A 12,022-nucleotide genomic window follows, 5' to 3' on the forward strand; every position below is an offset into this window, starting at 1 on the left:
TCACTTCTAAACTAGAGTAGGATAAGTAGGATCCTAGTCTGGATTCCATTCCATTCCCTATACAAATAGGATACATCATATGCATTAGATAAATATATATGTATGGTTATCAAAATGATTTAGTGATGGCCACTTTAGAAGTGTGTGTAGTCATAATAATAATTATAATATAATAAACATCCATGCTCTAAGCTCCCTCACACATCTCCTCTCCTCATTTGTTTTGATTTCCCTGTGTGATTCGTGTGTTAATGACTGAAATTTACAAGGCATTTTTGACTAATTTGGAAGTTGGTAAATATGAATAGCAATTGACCAAGAGAAAAGCATAGGCTCAGGCTGCTTCTATTTTTTTTTCTGACAGACTTTTCTGCCTGCAAAGAAAGAATTCAAGTTTATAATCCTTCATTTTTAGCACTGTTATTTTGCATCCAAGGAAATCCAGCTGGTTTTGTAGATCTGTAATCTGCTGGAGTAGAGCTTGGGCACTGAGTTGACTTGGCCTTCCAGGGGTGGTAGAGATTAGACAGTGAGTTGCATCTCCCACTGGCTCTATTACCAAAGTGGAGAGATTGGTGAGCTAATGAGCTGTAAGTCTGTATAGCTTTTCCAAATTGTGAGATTAGTCTGTATGGCTTGGGCTTCAGGCCATTCCTGCATACTTGCATTGGTAGCCAGCATAAAGCTTCTGCATTATTTCACAGTGCAATCTTTAGTTTTTTCTTCAGTTACATTTATTTCTCACCACCTCAGAAACAATGAAAAAGTCACTGCCCTAAGCATAGGGGAAATAGACCTCTGTAATCCTTCTTGATTTACATCAGCAGAGATGAACCAGCATAGGGACCCCTTTAAATTTGGAGTGTGAGGGTGAGGGAAGAGTCAAATTCTTGGGTCTAAACTTTAATTTGGCCTTGAACGCAAATGCTTGCCTAAGCCTAACCAGGATCTACATACAAATACTGCCTACTAAATACATCCTTGCATATACATTCAAACAACAACAACAAACCATGACAGTGTGCAAACAGTTGTCCCCTCAGGAGTGGGTGAGAGAGAATGAATCAGTCATGACAGATGTTTGCCCCATTACTTAATGAACTATTGGAAGGTGCTCAGACACTGTGATGATGAGGTTGGTATGAAAACCTATATAGAATAGAATGATATAGAATAGAACATGCAGGTAATATCTAGTTCTGAAATCCATTTAGGAATTTCCAATGGTTGGAAAAAGCAATTCCCACCTGCAACTACCTGTTTCACATTTTACTGAATTATTTTAAATAGAAATGCTGTACAGTCCACTACCAGCATGATTTTTTAGTGATACAGTGCTAATAATTCTGGGAATGTCAGCTATGATAACATATTACATTGCCAATATAACAGATTTTTTATTATGCTTTACTATTAAATGTATTTATTACATGACATGAGTGGGTAAGCACCAAAACTCAGCAGGTAACTTTAGTATGAAAATTGTGGCAAGAAATAATGCAGGGATCGGCAACCTTTGGCATGCGGCCTGCCAGGGTAAGCCCCCTGGCGGGCTGGGTGGGTTGTTTACCTGCCGCATTCACAGGTTTGGCTGATCGTGGCTCCCACTGGCCACGGTTCGCCGTCCCAGGCCAATGGGGGTTGTGGGAAGTGGAGTGGGCCAAGGGATGTGCTGGCCGCCGCTTCCCGCCACCCCTATTGGCCTGGAGTGGTAAACCGCAGCCAGTGGGATCCACGATCAGCTGACCCTGCGAATGCGGCAGGTAAACAAACTGGCCCGGCCTGCCAGGGTGCTTACCCTGGCAGGCTGTGTGCCAAAAGTTGCCAATCCCTGAAATAACATAAACTTTCAAAGATGATTGCAGATCTTCAGCATGGAGTCAGGAGAAAGAGAACCGCAAAATCAACATTGTCCAGTGAACTAAGCACAGGGTTAGGAGCACCTGATTTCTACCACCATCCATGTTTCGCGTACCATGTGCTGGGTAATGATGTGAGATAACTCCATATATCTAAAATTAAACTGGCTCTTTATTAAGAGAATATTTACAGAGATGCTGGAACTACAGCTAGCATTCAAGCCATGTGCACACAGACTGACTTCCTGGTGCCTCCTCCAAGTTCCATGAAGGCTGCCACAATCAAGCCCTCACTATTTTTTCTTAATAAAAAAATGCAAGTATATGGCAGTTTATAAACACCATTTAGGTATGACGTAGGTGAGGAAACTAATGCAAAGAGAGGGCAAGTGACTCGCCTGTGAGGAAGTGTGTTCTAGGGGTTAACAAATCATTTGTGAATTGATTCTGAGCTTTGCCAATGTACCTATTTCTCTTAAGACTTTTCTGAATTTTGAGAAAGGACAAATAATTTTACGTTATATGTGTCGTTTCCTCTTAAATCATTCCTCTAGCCTCCGGCTCATTTTCATTGCTCTTCTCTAAACTCCCTTCAATTTACTAAATGGAAATGAGGTGTCCAGAAATGAATATAATAACCCAGATGCTGTCACACCAAAGCTATGAAGATAGGGACTTTGGACTTGACCCTGCAAAGTGCTAACTATTCTGGTCCTTGATCCAGCAAAACACATAAGTATGTTCTTCACTTTAAGCACATAATTTAAATTAAATCCAATTAAGGTGTCTGGGCAAAATCCTGGCTCGAATATAGTCAATGTCAAAAGTCCCATTGACTTCAATAGGCTTAGGATTTCACCCCATGGGACTACTCATATGCTCAAAGTTATGCACATGCTTAAGTGCCTTGCTGCCTTGTGGCCAGATTGCTCCATGCCTTGCACAATCGACCCCTATCTACAGTAACTTCTTGCCTTGTGACATGATGTCATTACATACACTCTCCAAATATGAAATTCCCAAAATTGCACTGGCACAATTGCACTGTTCAGATTGCTAATTCATGTCTAATTTTTTGCAGTAATGCCCTTAAAAATAAGAGTTTTTACTTATCTTGCAAGTAGTCTTATATGCTAGGAGGCATGCATTTCAATATAGGTGGTGTGACAGCGTGGGATATGTCTGTAGCAAACTCTGAACTCCCTTTTGTGTATTAGCAATTCCATCTTGTATTATGTGCTGAACAGTGTCTAAACACATACTTGTACTAGTGCTGAACATGTGTCTAGACTTGCCTGTGGCAGCTAATCATATTGCAGTGTAGATAGTGCCCTTCCCGGGAGGAACGTGCTTGACATCTCATTGAAGGGTTTTTACTGAGCTATCAGTCTAGGGCCATAGACTCCGATTGTCTTTCAATGACCAGCTCATCCCCATGGAACAATTTTTTTTCTACACAGTGGCCCACAGGTGGGACAAGAATAGGAGGGGCTGGAACTTCCCAGTGGAGTGCACGGCAAGGAGACAGAGACTCTATTTATGAGGGGGGCACTGCTTTGTGCAGGTGGCTGATCATCACCACATGTAAACAGGGCATCCAAGAGAGAAGAAGGGCAGGAAGGCTCTGCCCAACCTAAAATGCTGACAAACCTTGGACTCTCAGGAGAGGTAAGATCAGACTAGGGGAGTGGGTATCTACTTTTGTTATTTTTCAGAAATCTGTAACTCTCAAGCTCTTTTAAGAGTAAAGTTTCTACGATTAAGAAATTCCTTTGCTCCTGTGTTCCTTGATTTCCTGTCATGTTATCCAGACCCAGCTGGCTTGCAAGCACACAGGATCCCATAGATTGAGCCCAGTAACAAAAGACTCATGATCATACAGAAAGGTATTGGGCCAGGTTGTGGAAGATGATATCCCTGAATCTGCGATTAGTTAGTTAATTGTGAAGAATGTTCACATTAATTTGGTTAATTCTGAATAAAGTATAAAGCTCGCTCTCTTTTAGATAACCATTTTATTTCAGCATTGGAATCGTGCTAACACAATTTAAGGTACAGGTAGAGATTTAATGGTTCCTTTCTCCTTTACAGTTGTTGCATATAAGTGATGCCTGAAGCACATTGGTTGAAGACCCATAGTAAAGCTGATGAGGTTAACGCAGCCTGGGCTGGGCAGGCATTATGGGCTAAGGAGAGTGATTGCTGGTGGAACTCTAATAATACTCCAGCATAAAACTGACTTGCTGGTAATTATTTTTCCACACCAAACTGAATCACTATAGTGCTGTATCCTACCTCAGTTAGGTCGAATGTCTGATTCCTGAGGCTGCTGACTCAAATGTTTTACAAAGCAAGAAATATCTCTCAGTGGGAGACATCCCAGGTCAAATGAGAAAAATTGCTTAATGTGAGTCTTGATCCTTTGCTATGCCAAGAAATGCACAGTGCAATTCAGAAAAAGAGACTGTGTCAGGCCAATGGCCAATGTAAGTTAGAGCAGCCTGAAGCTTTCACCAGCTGACAATATCAGGGCCGGTGCAACCATTTAGGCGACCTAGGCGGTTGCATAGGGTGCTGGGATTTGGGGGGCGCCATTTTCTTTGGCAGCGACCGCAGCGGCTGGATCTTCGGCCGCCATGGTTGCCGCCGGCATTTAGGCGGAGGGAGCTTTGGCAGGGGAGCACGGGGAGGGCCGCCTGCAGCAAGTAAGGTGGGGGGTGGCACGTAGGGGAACTCCCTGCACCGGCTCACCCCGTCCCGCCTCCTCCCTGAGCATGCCGTGGCTGCTTCACTTCTCCCACCTCCCAGGCTTGTGGCGCCTAAGCTGATTGGCACCACAAGCCTGGGAAATGGGAGAAGAGAAGCAGCGATGGCATGCTCGGGGAGGAGGTGGGGCAGGGGTGAGCTGCTTCACTTCTCCCGCATCCCAAGCTTGCGGCGCCAATCAGCGACGGCGTGCTTGGGGTGCTCGTGTGCAGAGCAGCGATGAGCTGGGGCAGGGGGGAGTGCCTCTGGGCGGACGGTGGGGGTGGGGAACTGACGGGAGGGGGGGACGCTGCCGCGCTGTGGCGGGGGCGTGCGTCAGGGTGGGGGCACGGGGCGCAAGGTGGAAGTTTCGCCTAGGACGCGAAACATCCTTGCACCGGCCCTGGACAACATCCACAAAAGGCTACTAAGGGAGCCAAGGATTGCTGTGGCACAAGGAAACTCTGCCCATATCCCCTTTTTATAGCCATGCCCCTATGCCAGGAAGGAGGGAGTGTTGGAGCCATTTTATTGACTCTATGCCTCCACAGGAGTCTCCCACACTGCAGTGAGCTTCCAGGGATCCGTTACAAAAGCTTTAGGGCCACTTTGCTCCACCAGTCCAAAAAAAGGAGCAGCTGCAGCCTAGTTTAGGGTTGGGGCTTCAGTCACTTCTTTAGAGGAAAGGATGCAGCCTCTGTTTCCGATATTTCATACCTCCAGGATGGCGTTTTTTGGTTTTTTTTTCAGCAGGTTTCCAGGAATGAGAAGAACAGATGGAGAAACTGAGCATCATGCCTCATTGACGGGGGGAAATCCTCTGTACTGCAATATTAGTGCTCATTGCCTGTTGTGGTCACCAAATGCTGTCATCAGGGAGGTTTCAAGGGGCCAGTAAGGAAGTGGGATATGCTGCAGCCCTTGTGCTTGTGCAATACAAGTCTAGAGGGGGAATGTGGAGAAAATGTTTATCGTGTAAACAATGAACGGTCTGTAGAAGTGGAAGATTTGTGTAAGGACGGGGATGTGGAAAATTAAAAGCCATGGATTAAGGCAAAATGCCATTCAGCGATTAATGTAATTTGCTGATGGATTTTGGTTTCACTTTGTTTGGTCTGAGTGGAAAAGAGAAGCTATCCTGTAAATAAGGAATAAGTAGTGTTGTGCTATAAAGCTTTTATTGGCACGGGCTTTGGATGACTCGGCTATCCATGTGAGTGGCAAACCCAAATGAGTACTAAGAGTAGCTTTTATACTCCCTCATACCATCACATATTCTATATATGCCACATGTAGAGTATTATTGCAAGTTTTTCTGTTATGCTTGTCTCTGAAAAGCTACAGCAGGCTATCTTAGTGCCATAAGTACCCATACTTGAGGGGGAGAAAACCTTCAAAGAATAAATAAAGTCATTTTAAAAAACACCTCATAAGATGAATAAGCTTTTCTATGAATAAAAGTGTCACAAGTTTCCAGTCTGGTGTCCTGGGACCTTTCAAGGCTAGACACAAATGTGTGGGATGCTAGGAACCTCCCCTTTCCGTTAGTCTTAATTCTAATCCTTTGGGGTCTTGAGATACCGGACCTGGAATCTGTCACTGGTTCAGAATTGAATATGTCCCATCCTGGGTCTCTGGCAAAGCTATAGGTTTCGTTTGTTTTGGTTTTTTTGCAGGGGAGGGTAATTCTATATTGATAAAGAGTAAAAATGAGAGGGAAATATGTTTATATGTGTTGTTAAAAGACAAAGGCTGGTTGAAGTTGCTCAGAGATTTAACTTGTTAGAATGAGTCTTGGGGAGATGGATTAATGGGAAAAGTGCAAGTAAGGCAAACAAAGGTGCCTGCTAACTGCATTTTATCACAGGTCTCCATAACTGATCCCACGGATATCATCCTCAGGGGTGTGCAGCACAGACCAGTGTCATTCTGGGGAAGGGAAAGACCTGTTCCAAATTTGGGAGGAAAGAGGGAAACATTCCTGTGGCAACTTTTAGGTTTGTATTTTAAAATGGCGGCAACTTGGAAAATGCTCAGAGCTTTGGAATGTTAGACGTTGTCCTGGCAGTAACAAATTAAAGAACAAAGCACAGGTGAGGCTGTCAGAGGTGCAAAGAAATGTAGCTTATTTCTTGGCTCCACAATGGATTGCTTAGTCCTGTGATTTATCATGCCACATGTGAGAATATGTCTAACATTCCAAACCTGCAAGCCAAGGTTATTTTTAAAAAAATTAGACTGTGTGCTGCAACACAGGCTATATTCACTTCTGGTCTGGTGACAGGTTTAAGGGCCAATGTTTCATGAGTCATCATGGCACGAAATGTGTGCGTTATGCCACGGAAGAGTAGCTGGCAACCTCACCACTGCAATTTCCAAGTGGAATACAGCACTTCATTCTAGTACTGATAGACTAACAGTGCAATGCTATTTTCTTGAGCACCTAGGTCTTCTCATCTGTGAAACTGCTCTTTATCCACTGCATATCTGTACAGGAACTGAACTCCTTAGTCTGATATGGAAGAGCAACCTATTTCTAAATGCACCAATATATTTGTGTGAGATGAGCACTTCAAATACTAGGGGCCAGTTTCTCCACTGGTGTACATCAGCATACTTCAATGGAGCTTTGCTGATTTACAGCAGCTCAGAATCTGGGTCTAAGTCTAAGACATAGACCATGATGTGAACTTGACTCCATCCATTTTTACCTTCCAGCTGCTTTCACCTTCCCCCTCATCCTGACCCATTCTATTCTTGAGAGGAGGGCAAAGAGTGCTTAAAGGAAATCTTTCTCTTATATATGTAAATGAACCACATAATATATGTTGCATTTGAGGCCACTACTGTAGAAACTGAGAGCTGAGATTTTCAAAAGTGGTTGAGTGATTTTTTTGTGCCTGTCACAGAATAGGCTCCTCTTAAGGATACATCTACACTACCTCTGAGAGCAGCCTCACAGCCCGAGTATACAGACTCATGCTACTCAAGCTAGCTCATTAAAAAGAGCAGTGTGGACTTTGGCGGCTCAGGCTGGAGGTCAGGCTCTTAAGCCCACCTGACCCCTAGGCTTGCGAGCCCAAGCTCGAGCCTGATTCCCCACTCTGCTCTTTTTAGTACACTAGCCTCGCTAGCTTAAGTCTGTGTATCCGGGCTATGAGGCTTGCTCCCAGCTGCAGTGTAGAAATGCCCTAAGGGGAGTGGGGCTCAGTCACACCTCTGCCTAATTATCTGCCTGCCAGGTGATGGGTGTGGGCCAGTGGTTGAGTCAGGTCACTAAGCATCACGTGTGTAGCCCGACTGAGATCTTCCTATAAGAGGGAGACTGCTCCAGTGGTGGAAGAATGCTCAGGAGAGGTTCAGAGTGGGCCCAGCAGAGAGAGCTAGAGAGCTGGGGCCTGATGTCCTGATACAAGGATACAGAGGGGAGGCTCCTGCAGAATAATTATACTTCATCTGTGGTGGTGCTTTTATTTCTTTTTTATGGATGGGGAAACTAGGGAAGCAGCAGAGTCTTCCAGAGACAGTGCTCAGGGCTTCTTAAAAATCAACCCCTTTTAAGATGTCTCAAGTTTGGCACCCAAATCACTTTTTAAAATTCCTTGCCTGGAACCCTCATTTAAAAGGATTAGTTTCTTTTGGTACTTCAGGTAACACTTGCAACATCCTAACATAGTGTAAATTCATGGCATTACTGTTCGGGGGAAATAGAAAGTGTCCAAAACCTTAGCGATGTATCATTCATATTATTCATGCAGCATGGTCATGTTTCAGTCACACTTTATGATCAAAATCCTTCATTGCTCAAAGGGATGACCTTATTATGACCTGAATGGCTCTTACGAGTCTCAGGCATGTAGGGCCTGGGAAACAAGTGAAAGGAGAAGTATGTAATGAAGAAATAATATTCCCCTTCATACAGTATCCTGTGTAGAGACGATACACAATCATTTTGGATTTTTTTTTTCTGTACAGAAAAAAAATGTAAAGGGAAGTTTAAAAACACCCAGCCTTTACAGAGACTGAAAATGAAACATTTCAAACTTTAGTCTTATAATCATGTTATATAAGTGATGGAGCCCAGCTGTGAAGTTCACACCTCATATTCAAGGGCTTGTCTACACAGTGCATTAGTCCACACTAGAGGACTAATTCTAGTGTTCACTAGAATGTTACACACTAACTGGCCCGTGTGTATAGTCCACAGTCCAGGGGTGTAAATTCTAGTGTGCACTATAATGTTGCACAGTAAGTGGTGAGTGTGGACACTGCTGTTATGCACTAAAAGTTCCCTTGTGCATGTTAATGTGGTCCGGTGTGCAAAGGGTCTACATTAATGTCCACTAGGGAACTTTTAATGCAGTGTCCACACTCACCACTTAATGTGCAATGTTCTAGTGCACACTAGAATTTACACCCTTAACTGTGGACTATACACCATGTAGACAAGCACCAAATCTACATCCAAACTGTCTCAAAGTTCAAGGGGTTGAAATCCTCTGATTCAGTTAAGATCTCCAAAGTTCAAGGTATTTCATATCTAACATTCTTGTTCTGATTCATATGAGAACCAAAGAGTTGATGTTTGCCGCAGATCCTTGATTAAGTTTAGATCTGAACCCAAATCAGGCTAATGTTTGGATTCAGATTTGATTGCACTGAAATCTCAAGAGTGATCTCACCATATTTTTGCAACTCTTGATGTGACATTTTTCTGACAAAATTAATCAATTTTGGTTGATTCATGGGAGCCTGCAGGATAGAATCAGGCCCACTGACAGCAATTCTGGGCCCCAGGGCAGAACAGTCAGTGGGCCCCCAAGAAAGCCCATGCAGAGCGGGCTGGAGCCAGGCCCCATGCTGCTGCTGGCCCAGCATGGCAACACCACATAGGCATGGAGCTGGACCACATACAGCGGCTGGTGCATGCACGCACAAGCCACGCCCGTGCGAATGTGGTCTGCCTGACATTTGGGCGGTGCTGCACCTGCACAGGCTGGTGCCCAGCAAGCTGCCAGCTGTTCTGCTGAATGTGCTCTTTCGGCACGGCCTGGGCTTCCACATGCCTGCCCGGCTGCCTTCGCCGCCACTGGCATAGGCGCTGACTCCGTGGGTGCTCTGGGGCTGAAGCATCCATGGGCAAAAAAATCGTGGGTGCTGAGCACCCACTGGCAGCCCCCTATCAGCACCTCCCCCTCCCTTCAGCACCTCTGGCAGGCCCCGCAGATCAGTGCCTTCCCCTCCCTCCAGCACCTCCTGTGGATCAGCTGTTTCATGGCATTTGCGGGCGCTGGGAGGGAGAGTGAGGGCAGCGTGCCAGGAAAGGGGGCAGAACTGGGCAGGGAAGGGGCGGGGCAGGGGTGGGAAGAGGCGGGGCAGGGGTGGAGTGAGGGTGGGAAGAAGTAGGGGGTTGGGAGCTTGGGAGAAGGGGTGGATTGGGGCGGGGCATGGGCAGAGCCAGGGGGAGCACACACACCCCACCCGGCAGATTAGAAACTTGGCCTATGTACCACCCTCACACACCTAGGAGCCCTGCAGCACCTCGGCAATTTAAAAGGGCCCGGGGCTCCTGGCTGCTTCCACTGCTATCACAGCAGTGTGGAGAGCCGGGGCCCCTGGGCCCTTATAAATCTCCCAGGCCCCTGGGCAATTGCCCTCTTTGCTTCCTCCTCCCCTCCTCTGTCGGCGGGTCTGGATAGAATCATATAATAATAGGGTTAGAAGGGACTGCAAGGGTCTTCTGGTCTAAGCCCCTGCCATGAGGCAGGATTTGTTCTGTCTAAACCATCCAAGAAAGCTGGCTATCCAGCCTTTTTTTGAAAACCTCCAGTGAAGGAGCTTCCACAACCGCCTTACGCAGTCTGTTCCATTGTCCTACTGTTCTTGCAGTTAGGAAGTTTTTCCTGAGATTTAATCTAAATCTGCTATGCTGCAGTTTGAACCCATTGTCTCTTGTCCTGGCCTCCGTGGCAAGAGAGAACAACTTTTCATCATCTTTTTTATGGCAGCTTTTCAAGTATTTGAAGACTGCTATCATGTCCTCCCTTACATACCCAGTTCCTTCAGCTTTTGCTCATATGGCTTACATTCCATCCCTTTGATCATCTTTGTTGCTTGCCTCTGGATCGTTTCCAGTTTCTCTACATCCTTTCTATACATTCGTGACCAAAATTGGACACACTACTCCAGCTGGGGCCTAATCAGCACCGAGTAGAGTGGTACTATGCTCTCCCATGATTTACATATTATGCCTCTGTTAAAGCAACCTAAAATTGCATTTTGTTTTTTTGCAACAGCATCATATTGCTGAGTCATGTTGAGGTTGTGATCCTCCACAACTCTCAGATCCTTCTCAACAGTGCTCTTGCCAAGCCAATTATCCCCCAGTCTGTATTTGTGCATTTGGTTTTTCTTCTTCTTTAAGTGTAGCACCTTACATTTGTCTTTTTTGAGTTTCATTTTGTTGTCTATAGTCCAGTTCTCCAAGATCCCTCTGAATTTTAGCTCTATTCTTCACAGTGTTGGAATCCCCCTTCTTCTCCCTTAGCTTTGTGTCATAAACATATTTGATCAGCAAGCTCTCTATTCCTGCACCAGAGGAGATGCAGATGTGGAGCTGCTGCTCCCAGAAGCCAGCGCCATGAGCTGCAGCTCCTCCGGTGCGGCTGTACCAGTACTGCCCCCAGCCCTGTCCTCTGGCAGGGTGGTACAGACCCCAGACAGAAGAGAGGAGACGCAGCTGCATGGAAGGGCTGGGGGTGGGGCTGGAGGTGGTACAGCCACACCGGAGTTGCCCAGTGACCCAGTGGCCCCACGTTCTGCTCCTTTTGCTGCTGTGGTTCTGAAGAGCCCTGCGGATCAGAAGTCTCCAGCACAGCGGGAAGACAACCCCCCCTACTCCAGGTAATGGGATGGGGAGGAGATGTGGAGAGCACAGAAGCCCCAGGATGGGGGCAGGATGGGCACGATTCACAATGGGGTCATGTATGGAGGTCACATACCCCCTCCCTTTAGCTGGTGCCCCCTCTTTGTGTCCCTCCCATGAGTCACCTATGTGCTGAGACTCTCTTCTCAAGACAACGTATAAACCTTACCAAGTGCACTTCCTGTGCTTGTTTTGCCAAGTGGTGCTGATCCCATCCACCTTTGTTATGCTTGCAAAAAAGCAATTTTACTTATATGAGAAAATAGCGCCCTCATTCACTCATCTCTGTGGGCAAACTGCAGCCCTGTATGTAGAGCATGCCTGTGCGTGAATTTGCATAAGCCCTTATGTTGTCTCTTTGCACAGGAGTGAATTTCTTTGTGTGGTCACGCACACTCATTTGTGATAAGCTAAAGATTTTTTTTTTATGCTGGCTCCTTGATAAACTATTGACAGGGCATCACTACAATGGTTACAACATTGATCAGCTGTT

Source organism: Mauremys reevesii, linkage group 2 (assembly GCF_016161935.1).
Source record: "Mauremys reevesii isolate NIE-2019 linkage group 2, ASM1616193v1, whole genome shotgun sequence".
Taxonomy (NCBI): Eukaryota; Metazoa; Chordata; order Testudines; family Geoemydidae; genus Mauremys; species Mauremys reevesii.